Source organism: Sciurus vulgaris, assembly GCF_902686455.1.
Source record: "Sciurus vulgaris genome assembly, chromosome: 2".
Taxonomy (NCBI): domain Eukaryota; kingdom Metazoa; phylum Chordata; class Mammalia; order Rodentia; family Sciuridae; genus Sciurus; species Sciurus vulgaris.
Window position 1 is genome coordinate 191,645,261 of NC_136462.1, and position 15,550 is coordinate 191,660,810.

The window sequence follows — 15,550 nt, forward strand, 5'->3', positions numbered from 1 at the left end:
TTAGAAATGCTTGATTTTCTCAAACTATCCATCCAAGGTTCACTAACTCGCCCCAGCCCCTGTCTTTTTGTGGTGGAGGTTGAGTCCAGGGCTTAGTGAATGCTAAGCACATGTGTTACCAGTAATCTGTACCCCCAGCCATTGGCTCTATCTTTTGCTGTATTCTTCTCCAAGCTCCTTGTCTGCACTGTTGAGTTTGGCACTTGGTACGAACTATAAGATGCTCTATATAATGAATGCTTCACTGGTATTAGTCTCCCTGACTAGGTAATGAGCATCCTTTTACTAGATGATGTGGAATTTAAAAGTCTCTTTAGTGACTAACAACTTTCTGGGTACATGCAGGTATTCAGTACATGTTGATCATGTATTCCTCAAGCTTTAGAACAAAATGAGAAAACCGCAAAGTAAATGCCTACTTTAGTTTTACTTTGGATTACTGGCATCTTTTGGGAATGAATTGTTGTGGATAGTTATTTTCTTCAGTTTTTTTTTTTTCAATATAAAAACCATTAGTTGTTTTTATTTTCATAAAGTAGTATGTATTTCCTTGACTTCAGCAGCATAAGGACTCATTTTTTTCCTCCCTCCTTGTTGTGGTGGGGATTGAACCCAGCACCTTGTACATGCTAGGCAAGCATTGTAGCATGGAACTGCATACATCTCCAGCCCAAAGACTTGATTTGTAAATGGTGAGCATTTATTGCTTTCCTGATTTATGTAAAGCATTTTAGGACATACACATTTGAGTGAGAAGAGGTTTGCCCAGAGAAAAGCTCATTCTTTGGTGCAGTCACTGGAACATACACAAATATAACATTATACTGTGATTTATGAAAACAAATTGTTATTCCTTTGGCATTACAAAGGTTATAGTACTTATTTGCGTCTTTATTAAATAACGATCAATGTTAGCGCTTTGAGTTTTTCTTTTCTGTTTTTGGTTTGTGATGTTGGGGATTGTACCCGAGGACCTCTTGTATGCTACACAAGCACTTTACCACTGAACTACATCATAGCCTGTCCTTCTCACCCCTTCGTGGGATAGGGTCTTGAGGTCTTGCTCTTACCCAGGTTGGGCTTGAACTTGTGTGTGTGTGTGGTAGGTACTGGGGATTGAATCAGAATGCTCTACTACTTAGTTATATCCCTGTCCCTTTTTAAAAAAAATTTTAAAAAAGCTGGGTGTGGGGCTGGGGAGATAGCTTAGTTGGTAGAGTACTTGCCTTGCAAGCACAGGGCCCTGGGTTCAATCCTCAGCACTGCCAAACAACAACAACAACAACAACAACAACAACAACAACAACAAAACCCAGCTGGGTGTGGTGGTTTACACCCGTAGTCCCAGTGGTTTGGGAGGCTGAAGCAGGAGGATCACAAGTTCAAGGCCAGCTTCATCTATTTAGAGCCCCTAATCAACTTAGTGAGACCCTGCCTTAAAATAAAATAAAAAGGACTGGGGATGTAGCTCAGTAGTAAAGTACCTGTTACTATTTTTTTTTTTTTTTTTATTGAAAAATTGTTATTTATTTGACAGAAAACTTCTGAATTAATATAAAGAAATGACAATAACTTGTATACACACTAATTCAAAACATTTTCACTAAGCACCAAGTAGAACAGTTCCCTATCTTTTCACCAAAAACACCTTTATCATTGAAAGACTGCTTCAAACTTAGTTTATTTAGGATTTTAATCAAGAAACCTAAAGCTACCAATCAGAGCTTCTAATTAGCATAAGATGACCAGGTTAAACCCTTATGAGTAAAAAATAACTTTTAAGTTTCGACCTATACATTCCAACCAAGGGAATATGCTAGCCTCAGGCTGATCAACACAGGTCGGTCACAGGTCCACAAAACAAATATCATCCTCAAAGCGCACAAACAAAATGAGTTTATATATATATATATATACATATACACACACACACACACACACACACACACAAAGTGAGAACAAAGTATTATGTAAAATACATGCTGTGTATATTCAGTGCCTAATAGGAGTAATGCCTATTTCCCATGAGCATACAATGCAGCAAGGGGCACAGAAACAAATACCACACCCTAACCCACAAGGCAGTGGAAGGAACGAAAGTCCTGTGCCTTGGAATGGAGTGGAGGCTTCTCGACCAGGTGGCATCCAGGCCAGATCAGGAACAAGAGTGGATATCAAAGCTTGTGGGGAAGGATCTTCCTTGTCGGAGAGGACAAAAGAGCAACAGACCTACTGACTACTCAGAAGACAGTGGAGTGTCTATACTGGCTGAAGGGATGTAATCTAAGAAAAGATACAACAGAGAACAGAAAACCTCCTCCAACAAGAGAGCAAATACCCTCCCCAGAGGAATCACAAGCTCTCTATGGAGGTGAAGGAGCCAAGGATCACTCTGCAGGTCACCTCCGCCCCAAGGCCCTAGTCCCTGGCAATCAAATTCATGAGCAAGAATCTTCTGTCATGTAAACTGACTTTTCTTCACCAAAAAGTAAAACAAAAACACAGGCAAACAACACAAAATTCAAAAGAAAAAGAATCAGACCAAGCTTTGACCCCTCGTACTTCACCTGTGTCCCAGCTGTCATGCTAGAGACTGGGTCTGCTTGTTACTCATGCTAGTTAACTACTGCAAGGCACCTAGCATATCATGCTCCTAGTACAGCTCCCCATCAAACAGGCAACACCACACAACACAAACTCACCCAAACAAAAGGCAGCATCAAATTAAGGATCTACTGTGATATTACTACACCAACAGCATATTTTAACCCTTTTTCTGACCCATTTTCAAAAAAATTTACAAAATATCTGTGCTACTATGGAAGCATTACAAACACTGCATTAGATTCCTCTTCTTGAGGTAGTTCAAAGTCTTGAGACAAAAAATTTACATATTTTTCTCTACTATCATGAATGGGTAGTAAATGTTAAAGGACTAAAACCAAACTCCTTCTCCCCTGATTCTGGAGTATGGTAATTTTCCCCCTCAGATAATAACAAACTAACAATTGGAAAAAAGTATATAAAGTCATATAAAAATTTTAAAAACAAGCAAAAAAACAAAAAAGAATCTGTGTCATCAAACTAAGTCTAAACTTTGCTACAAACAAAACCAAATCTCACTTGGTTCACCAAGCCATAAGCATTTTATAAACTAATCAAGTAATTAACAGTTCACAAAAATCAGGGAAATTTTTAGGTGGAAACAAAATTAACACCAACTCATTCCCTGGCAAATAATTCTTCTAAAATGTCACATCCACACACAGAGGTTTGGTGAAACTGTCTTCAAGAGGCTACTTTGTTGGCCAGACCCCTCTCAGGTCTGCTTCAGAGGCGCAGGGATATTGGCAGAAGCCTGCTCCAGGTAGGCCAAGGAGCCCTGGGGGACTTCAGCTGGCTTTTTGTGCTGCACATTGATGTCCTCCAGCACCTGCTGCCAATGCCTGAGCTTTGTCAAATGCTTCTGCACCAGCGCATCTTTCCGCTGCAATTCATTCCTTAGTTCTGAGACGTCCTCTTTGATAACTTGCTCCGGTTTCTGTACAGACAACTGCAATCTTTTCTGTAGAAAGAAGCATTCTGTCTGTCTTGCAATGTCTAGAAACTTCTGGATACACTGATCAACACCTCGAATGACGACTCCAACTCGTCCACCAAGGTGCTGCTAGAAGTTCTCGGCGCGCCAGGCGCTGCGTGGAGAAGGGAAGCCTGGCCCGGGAGTCCTGGCGGGGGTGGCGGTGGCCCCGGAGGCTGCCCGGAGAACATACCGCCCAGTGGAGCCGCCATGTTTGGGATGGCGGGCCGTGGCCCACCCTGTTACTATTTTAAAAAGTTACTGTTAAAAAGTTTTTTTAAGACTTATTCTTAGCTGATGAGTGTGCCTGCTCTTCTACCCACTTTGCTGTTACTTTTATGTGTAAGAACCCAGAAACCACTCTGGACGGGGAACTCACATAAGAGAGTTTATTAAGCAAACAGGCAGAGTGTCTCCCTGCAGGGTAAGAGAGAAAATGAGAGAGAGAGAGAGAGAGAGGGTGCACAAGAGAGAGCAAAAAGTCAGGAGGAGAGAGCATGAAAGCGAGGGGGGGAGGGAGGGAGAGAGAGAGAGAGAGAGAGAGAGAGAGAGAGAGAGAGAGAGAGAGAGAGAGAGAGAGAGAGAGAAAGAAAAAGAGAAAGAGAAATGGCGGGAGAGCCATTCTTAAGCAGTGGAATTCTGCAGGCTAACAGGGGACCCATAACGGAGAAGGAGACTTGCAGGCTGACTGATGAACCAATAGCCAGCTAGGATGTTCACAGACAAGCTAGATTGTAAGTTGGGAGGTGGGGGAGCAGCTTTATATTATATTACTATGAGATTTCTTTGGAGGCTTGTTTTACACCAATATTTATTTATTTGGATTATGCTGGGGATCAAAACTGGGGGCTTGTACATGCTAGGTAACTGCTGTCATCACTGAGCTACCTCCCTTCACCCTGCTCCTCTTCATTTCAAAATTCTTTTCTTTCCCCTGTACTGTGTGTGTGTGTAGTTTTGCTCTCTAGGAGTACATATTTTTCTCACCTCGCCCCCCCCCCCCCCCCCCTTTTTTTTTTGTGGTGCTGGGAATTGAACCCAGGGCCTTGTGCATGGAAGGCAAGCACTCTACCAACTGAGCTACATCTCCAGCCCTTTTCCTCACTCTTTTAAACTTTACTCTTTCCAGTTTTTAATCTTTCTACTTTAAAAGTAATTTTCTGTAATATATTTAGGATTTTAGAACACATGAGATCTGTAGGGAACTTTTCAGTAGGAACATTGTTATTACTGTTTTAAAACAGAAGTTCTTCAAATAATTATTTAATAGATTCTGTCTGGATTAAAAAATTTGCTTTATTTAATTAATTTGTTATTGGTTGTATAGGGAATTGAACCCAGAGGTTCTCTTCCCCTAAGCTACATCTCCAGCTCTTTATTTTATCTTGAACTGGTCTTGCTAAACTGCTGAGACTGGTCTCTGACTCGCTATTCTCCTGTGTCAGCCTCCAGAGTAGCTGGGATTAAAGACACATGCTGCCACGCCCAACTGGAGCATTTTTCTTTACAAAGACTACAGAATGTAACTCACACATTTTCATGATAGCCTAGTTAGTTTAACAGATGACTACATATAAAGACCAAACTCATGATCCTCCTGCCTGTTTTAGGTGACCTTTAGTTGATTTGACACAAGTGTTTTGGTCTGGAATTGCTATTGTAATTCATGATGTGATTTTTAGGCACATCTTTTTTCTTTTTTCTTTTTTGTGGTGCTGGGGATTGAACCCAGGGCCTTGTGCTTGACAGACAAACACTCTACCAACTGAGCTATCTCCCCAGCCCTTAGGCACATCTTTTAACAAAATACATACTGTATTTGAGTTGGAAAGTAGTGGTGAACCTGGACTCTGTAATATTTTATCCAGGAGAGCTTGACGTTCAAATCTTTAACTACAGTTTTAAAGTCTGCGGAAAAATGACTTGTGGACACCTATTGTTGAGATAACTTTGTTTTCAATATATTTTTAAGTTGTAGATGGACACAATACCTTATTTATTTTTAATATGGGGCTGAGGATTGAACCTCGGGCCTCACATGTGCTAGGCAAGCACTCAACCATTGAGCTACAACCCTAGCCTGAGATAACTTTTAAAAATATAGTTTTACAGCTGGGCACGTCGCTGCAGTGCAGAATACTGACACAGGAGAATTGCACATTTGAGGCCAGCCTTAGCAATGTAGGAAGGCCATGTCTCAAAATAGAAACAAAAGGGGTGTGGATGCAGCTTAGTGGTAGAGTGCACATGGGTTCAGTTCCTGGTTCACACACACACACACACACACACACACACACACACACGCTGTATATATGTATATGTGTATATATATATCTGTATAATACATAAAAATGTAATTTACCCTCATAAGAGAAATCTATTTCATAAATAATGCAAGTTATTATTCCTCTCTTTCAAATGAAACTAAAACTAATATGTTTTGTTCTGGAAATTAGATATTACTTCCTCTTTCCCCTTAACTTTCAGCATTTGTTCTGGCTGTTTTACTTTTTTCCACACCTTTATTTAGGAGCAGAAGTAAGGCCGGGTATCCTGTTTTTATGACTTCACTCTGTCATTTTGTAAAGTTTTCCCTAATAGTTTGCCTAGGTGGTTGTTTAATATTCTTCTTAGGTTGCTTAGCTTTTTCAGCTTGTAGGACAAGCTGTTGACTCAGTTGTGATTTTTGACTTACTTTAGACTGTTGAAATTGTATGTGCCAATGAATGTAAAATCCTTCGAGTGCTGGGAATTACGTTTTATTTACCGCTTTAGTTTTAGTGCTCAGAATGGTGGCAGTGCAGAGTATTTGTTGAATAAATTGAGAATAACAGTAGTATTAGTTCCAGTTTATTGAGCATATACTTTCTGACAGGTTTTTTTTTTTTTTTTTTGGGGCCCTGGGGATTGAACTTGGGGGCACTCAGCCACTGAGCCACATTCCCGTTCCTATTTTTTATTTTTATCTTAGTCAGAAACAGGGTCTCACTGAGCTGCTTTGTGCCTCGCTGTTGCTGGCTTTGAACTCACAATTCTCTTGACTCAGCCTCCCCTGGGATTACAGGCGTGCACCACCGTGCCTGGCTTAGACAGAGTTCTAAGCACTTAGAGTGGACGTGGTATTTCCATTTTAGAGCTGAATGAGTCGTTTCCTTTCTACTTGCTAGTATGTGGCTGGATGTGAGGGAGGAAGAAGCAGCTATCATTCGAGTATGCCGCTAGCTATCACCAAATTTTATCAAGCTCCTGATGCCATCAGTCATCAAACAAATGACCGTCTCATGTACCACTAGGAGACAAATGTGGATTGGCCAGTTATACTATGGGATGCTGCCACATTCTGACTTGAAATCTATACCTTTAAAAAAACGGAGAATCTCAACTTGTTTCACTACTAGTAATTTTACATAAATTTCCATTTAACAATAATAAAACCTCCTAGCAGTAGATATCATCTTCGAGATGAAGGAATAGAAATTCATATGTGTACAGGCTTTTAAGGTAGAAGATTCAGATAGAACTTTTGTAGATATCAGAGGCTATGTCCTTTTAAAATTTTTTTTTTATTTGTAGATGGACACAATACCTTTATTTTATTTATTTATATGCAGTGCTGAGAATTGAATCTAGTGCCTCACATGTGCTAGGTGAGTGGTCTTTACAACCTCTCATTACTTTAGGAATTAGAGAAAAAAATAGTACATTGGCCTGTTAATTTTGGCTTGAAGATTATTCGTTGGTGTGTCTTTAAACATTTTCTTTTTGAGTCCTGGGGATTGAATCCCGGGCCCTATGCATAAGAGGCAAGCATTCTATTACAGTGCTGCACATCCCAACCCTTAAGTATTTCCTTAATGCAGCTGATTTTTCCTTTGTATTTACTGTGTGCTAGTTACTCTGTGTATCTGCGTGTAAACCAAACAACGTGGCCTTATCTCTTCCTATCAAGGAATTCACAGTGTATTGGGGAGATGAGAAATAAACAGAAAGTTAGATAACTAGAGAAGATTTAAATAGCATTTCAGAGAATAATGAAAGAAATTTAACAAGGCAATGCAGGATTAATTGCCAAATAAATTGGACAAATAATTGCTTTTGGAGTTCAGAGAAATGAGAGATTGCTTGAGGCTAGGGTAATCTAGGGAAGGTTTTCAGTGAATTCCTGGGAGATATTTTCACTTAGTGTAGATTATTAACTTTTAAATCATATTAATGTTTGTTACAAGAGGAGCTGCAAACTGTGGTCGAGAAGACCTTTTGTACCTTAATTTAGTTTTTTCTCTGTGTGAGGGCACAGGAACTACCGCCTTATAGAAAAGTGGAAGGCATTGTGTTTTCCTACATTTATTTACTTCTCTGTCATCGAGTCCATGAATTAGCACTCACTTTTATAGAAGAAAGACGTTTGGGTGAAAGGAAAGGGGAAACTCCCCTAAATTCCTTGAGTGCTGCTTTTGCCACATTTACAATCAGTTTTTTTTTCCCCTTCCTGTATTGAGGATTGAACCCACATTCTTGTGCATGTTGGGCAGGTGCTCTACCACTGAGCTATAAGCCCAGACATTTTTATTTTTTATTTTTATTTATTGTTTGTTTTGTTTGGTACTCTGGATTGAACCCAGGGGTGCTTAATCACTGAGCCATATCCCCAGCCCTTTTTATTTTTTATTGTGAGACAGGGTGTCACTGAATTGCCTAAGCTGGCCTCCAATTTACATCCTGCCTCAGACTCCTAAGAGGCGGTGGTTACAGACGTGTGCCACTGTGCCTGGTTCCTTATGTTCCTGGTAGCTCATTTGTTACTCTTTTTCTTTTTCTTTTTGGTCTGGGGATTGAACCCAGGGGCGCTTAACCACTGAGCCACATCCCCTGCTTTTTTTTTTTTTTTGGTAATTTATTTAGAGACAGGGTCACACTGAGTTGACTAGGACCTTCCTGAGGCTGGCTTTGAACTTGTGATCCCCTGCCTCAGCTTCTCAAGCTGCTAGGATTATAGGCATGTGCCATTGCACCTGGCTGGTTTTGTACATTTTTATTACAAGATGAAGCTCTGTGTGTGTGTGTGTGTGTGTGTGTGTGTGTGTGTGTTTTGCATATGTATGTTTTTATTTTGTAGTTCTGGAGGTTGAAAGGTACACTTTATATAATTTGCATGTCACATACTTGGTATGTTTAACATCTTTTATTGTGGTAAAATACATGTAACATAAAGTGTACCATATTTATTTTATTATTATTTTGGTACTAGGAGTTGAATCCAGGGGTGCTTTACATTCCAAACCTTTTTTATTTTTTTGAGGAAGAGCTGAGACTAGCCTCGAACTTGTGATCCTCCTGCCTTTGTCTTTTTGAGTCACTGGCATTACAATTGTGTGTCACCATGCCCGGTGAATTTACAGTTTTGAGTTTATGATTCAGTGGCATTAAGTGCATTCAAGGTATTGTGCAGCCACTACCACTACCTATTTCTGGAACCTTTAAAAAAATATTTTTAAATTGTCAATGGGCCTTTATTTTTATGGGGTGCTGAGAATCAAACCCAGTGCTTCACACTTGCTAGGCAAGTGCTCTACTACTGAGCCACAAGCCCAGTCCCTCCAGAACTTTTTTTAAATAATCCCACACAGACCCAGTGTTTTTAGGGAGCAGTTACAATTTGTGACTTAATAACTCTTGCTCATATTTAGAGGGATGCGTGAACTCTTGATGCAGAGATACAGAAAGAACTTTATATCCTTGCTTGAAGGAAAGGCTTTGAGGAATTGACACAGATATAATTGGATAAAAGCCTCTTGTACTCTTAAGATTCTCTTCTGATACCTGTTTTCTGTTTAGGTCATCATTTTCTTTATCTTTCAGCAATACTTTTTTCCTTCTGTTTATGTTAGGGAAAGTTTCAAATATAAAGTAGAATGGTGTCAGGTCACCTTGGGAGGCTGAGGAAGGAGACTCAACTTCAGAGCCAGCCATGGAAATTGAGTGAGACTGTCTAAAAGAAAAAACAACAACAACAAAAGTGGGATGGGAAGAGCTGAGAGTGTAGCTTGGTGATAGTGTGTCCCTGGTTCAGCCCCCAATACTGCAAAGAAAAGTAAAAAAAAATGGATGGTCTATTGATCTTCGTGAACTCATCACTCAGGTTCATCAATTTATCACTTAATGACGAATTTTTCAGTTTACACTGACCTTTATTCCCAACCCTTTTTATTTTTTATTTTGAAACAGGTTCATGCTAAGTTGCTCAGGCTGGCCTCAATCTTGAGATCCTCCTGCCTCAGCTTCTGGAGTCACTGGGATGACAGGCATGCGCCACTGTGCCCGGCTAATTAATGGCTGATTTTAAAGTAAATACTAGAGCCCATGTGATTTTCTGAAATATTTATAAAGATAAGCACTTTCAAACAAGCATAATCACAGTATCATTGGTATGTCTAAAAAAATTACACTAGCTGGGCATGGTGGTATATGCATAGTCCCAGCAGCTCAGGAGGCTGAGGCAGGAGGATCGAGAGTTCAAAACCAGCCTCAGCAAAAGCAAGGCACTAGGCTGCTCAGTGAGCCCCTGTTGCTAAATAAAATACAAAATAGGGCTGGGGATGTGGCTCAGTGATTGAGGCCCCCAGGTTCAATCCCTAGTACCATCAAATGTAATCACTATTCAAATTTTCACTTTTCTCATTCTGTATTTTTTACTTTAAAAAAATCAGATCCAAATGAGGTTTTTACATGGCAATTTGTTTATTATGTAATTATGTCTTTTGAAAATATAGGTTATCCTCTCCAACTTTCCTTTTATCCTTTCATTTTTTTTTCCTGTAGAGCTTAGTGTATAGATTTTGCACTGAGTATATCTTTATGGTGTTGTTTATATTGGTCTTCTGTATTTTGTCTGTTAATAAATTGGTAGTTGGTTCTCAAGACTTGATCAGATTTGAGTTCAGTTATTATTTTTGGCAGATATGTTAATTCTATTGCTGTGCAACAAATTACAGTCATCCCCGAGTGTTTGCAGAGAATTGGGCTCCAGGACTCTCGGGAATGCCAAAATTTGAGGATACTCAAGTCCATTATATAATATGGCATGGTGTTTTCATAACCTCTGCCCTCCTTGTGTATACTTTTAATCATCTTTAGATTATTTATGATAACTAATGTTATATGAATGCTTTGTAAATAGTCATTATGCTGTATCATTTAGGGAATAATAACAGTTTATACATGGTCTTTAGATATAACCATCATAGCTCAAATTATGAACAAGACATGAGGTTAACAATGGTCTAACAGGGCTGGAGATATAGCTCAGTTCATAGAGTGCTTGCCTTGCATGCATAAGGTCCTGGGTTCAATCCCCAGCACCACAGAAAAACAAAAACAAAACAGTGGTCTAACAAGTACTAGAGAGAGACTGAGGCGCTCTGAAATGGTGTGAGACTACAGTGCACACATCTGTGCATCAGTTAGTTGTTGATGAACCTTCATTTTCTTTATTTGTATGTGGCGCTGAGAGTTGAACCCAGTGCCTCACACATGCTAGGCAAGTGCTCTACCACTGAGCCCCAGCCCCAGCCTCTCTGTCTTACCTTTTTTTTTTTTTTTTTTTGCGATGCTGGGGATTGAACCCAGGGCCTTGTGCTTGCAAGGCAAGCACTCTACCAACTGAGCTATCTCCCCAGCCCTCTCTCACTTTTTTTTATGTGGATTTAGCGTAGTGCTCCACATGGGGCAAATTAAAGTTCTACTTTTGGAAGTTTCTGAAATTTTTTTTGTCTGAATATTTTTGACTTAAGATTACTTGAATCTGTGAATGTGGATCCCTGGATAGGGACGACAGATTGTATCCCAAAACTTGGTATCTGAAAACATTTCCTATGTTCCACAGTTTCCAAAGATTAGGATTCTGGGAGTAGACTAGCTGGGTGGTTCTGGTTCGAGGTCTTGAAGCTCTGATGTGTAAGGATCTGAAGGTTTGACAGGTGCTGTTTTCAAATTGAGCTACTCATCATCCATTGGAAAGGGGATAGTTCCTTGCTTGGGTCAAAGGGAGAATGAAGAAGGTGGTAATGCCTTCTGTAAGAACCCCCAGAGTGACAAACTATGTCACTTTTGCACTTTTTGTTGCACAGACCAACCCTGATACTGGGTGGGAGGGGCCAAGAGTAGGACTTGTAGTAGGATTGCTGGGTGCCATCTTGGAGGCTTACTACTACTGAGAACCTGCTTCAGGCTAGTGTGAGTTACCAGGAGACACATGGTGGCGGTTCCTTTTGTTCACTGGCAGTTGTTGACGACCAGTAGCCTCTTATTAACTTAAGTACAGTTCACATAGGAGAAGTGGGATAATTGTTGCATTCTTTCTCTTTACTTACTAGTACTTAAAATGAGTTGGTTTACTAGTATTCTCCAGTGGTTAAAATAAAAACGTTTTTCCCTAATAGTTTTAATTTTTCATTTCCTCAGGAAGAGCTGATGGAAACAATATTCCTTTAATTCCTACCATGTGAGAAGTTTGTGTGCAGCTTTAATGTTTTAAAGTTGGTTTGTCTGATTATAAAATTATTTTCAAGAGTGTCTGAAATAAGTGTCTTTTCAGTCATTTATTTTAAATGATTTTAGAGTAGCAAAATAGTTGTGTTTGCTGGGTGTGGTGGCACATGACTGTAATCCAGTGGCTTGGGGGCTGAGGCAGGAAGATCACAGGTTCGAAGCCAGCCCCAGCAATTTAGCAAGACCCTGTCTCAAAACTATTTAAATAGGGGCTGGGGAGATAGCTCAGTTGGTAGAGTGCTTGCCTTGCAAGCACAAGGCCCTGGGTTCGATCCCCAGCTCCGCAAAAAAAAAAAAAAAAAAAAAACTATTTAAATAAATAAATAAATTAATAAAGGGTTGGGGATGTGACTCAGTGGTTAAGCACGCCTGGGTTCAATCTCCAGTAGCCCTCATCCCCCCAAAAAAGCTCTTGTATCTCCCCACCACCCCATCCAACCCAGGGCCTTGTGTATGCGAGGTGAGCAAGCACCGTACCCCTGTGCTGCATCCCCAGCCCTCCTGCATACTCTTCACCCAGCTTTCCTTCATGTTAAACACTGCATAACCTTGCTACAGCAACGAAAACTGAGTTTCACATTGGTACAGTACTGTTAGGTAAGAGAAATTACATAATTTTCCATTGTTCTCTCTCTCTCTCCCCCCCCACCTCCCTCCCTCTCCCCCCCCCCTCCCTCCCCCTCTCCCTCCCCCTCTCCCTCCCCCTCCCTCTCCCTCTCCCTCTCCCTCTCCCTCTCCCTCTCTCTCTTCCTCTCCCTCTCCCTCTCCCTCTCCCTCTCTCTTTCTCTTTCTCTCTTTCCCTCTTCTGTTGGTGCCAGGCATCCAACCCAGGGCCTTGCACAAGCTGGACAAGTGCTGTGCCGCTGCTACATTCCCAAGCTCCCCTTATTTTTTCTAGGATTCAGTTTCTGTTCTTTTTTAACTTTTAAAAAATTGTTGTATATTAATTGCACAGAATTACGGGTTTCATTGTGGCATATTTGTGAGTACCAGTCTTGTGCTTTATTTCTCCTTTTTGCCCTTTCAGGTTTATTTTGTTGTTTTTCCCTTCAGCTGTGTGTGAAATATCTTTGACAATATATTTCAGTTTGTCTTTCATAAAATATTTTGTCTTGATTTAAAAAAGTTATGATTTTTTTTTTTTTTTTTTTTTTTTTGTACTGGGGATTGAACTCAGGGGCACTTGGCCACTGAGCTACATCCCCAGCCCTATTTTGTATTTTATTTAGAGACAAGGTCTCATTGAATTGCTCAGCACCTCACTTTTGCCAAGGCTGGCTTTGAACTCTTGATCCTCCTGCCTCAGCCTCCTGAGCGACTGGGATTACAGGGGTGCACCACTGCACCCAGCTGAAGTTTGTATTTTTATGCTAGCTATTGCCTTTGTGGTAAATCTTTATGTAATATGCTTAGGTTCTTTGCTTTTTTCTGTGGTCTGTTGGTTCTTACTTTGAATAGTATTGAAATATGAAGTAACCTCTTCCCCAGCTTTTGATTTAAAGTAATATTCTTTTACTTCGAATTAGTATCTTTTAAGGTATTTAGCCAATTTTTCTAACTTTTATCTCTGTTTTATCTTCGATTTTTCTGTTTCCTCCCAGTGCTAGGGATCAAACCCAGTTGCACTCTATCACTGATCTACATCCCCAGCCATTTTTAAAATTTATTTATTTATTTATTTATTAATTATTTTGAGACAGGGTCTCATTAAGTTGCTGAGGCTGGCTTTGAACTTGTGATCCTTCTACATCAGCCTCCCAAGTTGCTGGCATTACTGGAGTGTGCCACCAGGTTTAGCCATCATTCATTTTTTACAGATAAGTATTTAATTCTCACCACCAATTTTATGTAGTAGACTTTTCATTTTCTCTAATAAGATCCTCAGGAAGAGCTTAAGGGAATAGTGTTCCTTGAATTTCACTGTGTTTGAGAAGTGTGTGTGCAGCTTGAATGTTTCAGAGCTGCTTTGTGTGATCATAAAGTTTTCCAGAGTGTCTGAAAGATTTCATTTCTATGCCTTTTCTTGTAGAGCCTAGCTGTCAGTCTGATGTGCATCTGTTTTTGGTAACTTTAGTGACTTAGCTTTTTGTGTCTAGCTATAAAAATTATTTTCATAGGTTTTTTTTTTTTTTTTGGTTGTTGTTGTTGTTATTGTTGGTTCAGGACACTCTACCACTGAACTACATCTCCAGTCCTTTCTACTTTTTATTTTGAGACAGGGTCTTGCTAAATTGTTGAATCTGGCCTTGAATTTGTAATCCTCCTGCCTTAGCCTCCTAAACTGGGATTACAGGTGTGTGCCCTGCATTCAGCTTCATAGTGTTATGTGTTGGTGTTCCTCTGACTCATTTTTTCTCAGTGAGTCCTTATAGTATGCAATTTCAGGTGCAGGTTTTCTCAGCTCACAGGTGTTTGTTTTGTTAGCTTTTTTGTTGTTCCCATGCATTGATTTTTCTCCTGTGGGACTCCTACAGTACATGTGTTGGACCTTCTTTGCATATTGTTTATGTGGGATAAACCTCAGTTATTTCACTTGTTCATCCAGCTGTCTTTTCAATCTTTTCATTTAGATTCCGATGTTGATATTTTAAACTTAACACCCCTTGAACTTAATTCTTAATCTCTTCTCTTTCATTTTTTTTCACCAAAAGCCTTGTCTTTTTCATCTGTTGGACACCCAGATTTTGTGGTTGCTTAGACCTAGAACCTTGGTCCTCTTTCTCTTACTTTCATGTGTCTTAGGAGGTATCTAGAATCTAGCTGGGTCTCAACTCTTCCACTGAGCGAACACATCTTCTGTAAGTTACTGTAACAACATCGCCCTGCTGGGTTTTTTTGTACCAGAGATTGAATCCAGGGACACTTAACCACTGTGACATATCCCCAGACCTTTTAAAAATATTTTATTTAGAGACAGGGATTCCCGGAGCTGCTTAGGACCTCACTAAGCTTCTTACTTGGCTTTGAACTCAAGATCCTCCTGTCTTAGCCCCCAAACTGCTAGGATCACAGGCGTGCACCACCACACACAGTGAGATCTTCCTGCTTTTTTACTTGCCTCTATAGTCTGTCAGTGACAGCTGGCAAGATCTTTTAGAATTTAGATCCAATTTGTCCTTCTCCTTAAGACTGCAGAGTTCCCCATTTCACTCACCCGAAAGCAAAAGTCCTTAGGATAGACGCTGGGTGACTTGTCCGGATGTCTCACCAATCTCACCTTCATTCACTCCTCCTCCTTCACCTTGGTATAGTGCTGTTCTTCTTTCAGTGTAGGCACTCTACTGCCTCTGCATGTGCCCTCTGTGGAACGCTCTGTCATGTATTTGACTAATTTCGACTCTTTAAAATCTCAAGTCTCACCCTCTCGCCGAAGCCCTCCCTCACACCCTCCCTCTTTCCACTTGCTCCTAGAACCTCTTCCCTCAT

At 40.3% G+C, this 15,550-nt stretch overlaps 1 protein-coding gene and 1 pseudogene across 8 annotated transcripts in view; one reads left to right on the top strand and one right to left on the bottom strand.

Moving 5' to 3' along the window:
* The window catches only part of NCOA3 (nuclear receptor coactivator 3), a 125,616-nt gene that overhangs the window by 17,468 nt on the left and 92,598 nt on the right, over positions 1-15,550 (top strand). The window lies entirely within an intron of this gene.
* LOC306654413 (mediator of RNA polymerase II transcription subunit 28-like) lies at positions 3,000-3,801 on the bottom strand (annotated as a pseudogene). Its single transcript has one exon. The product of its transcript is annotated as a mediator of RNA polymerase II transcription subunit 28-like (transcript).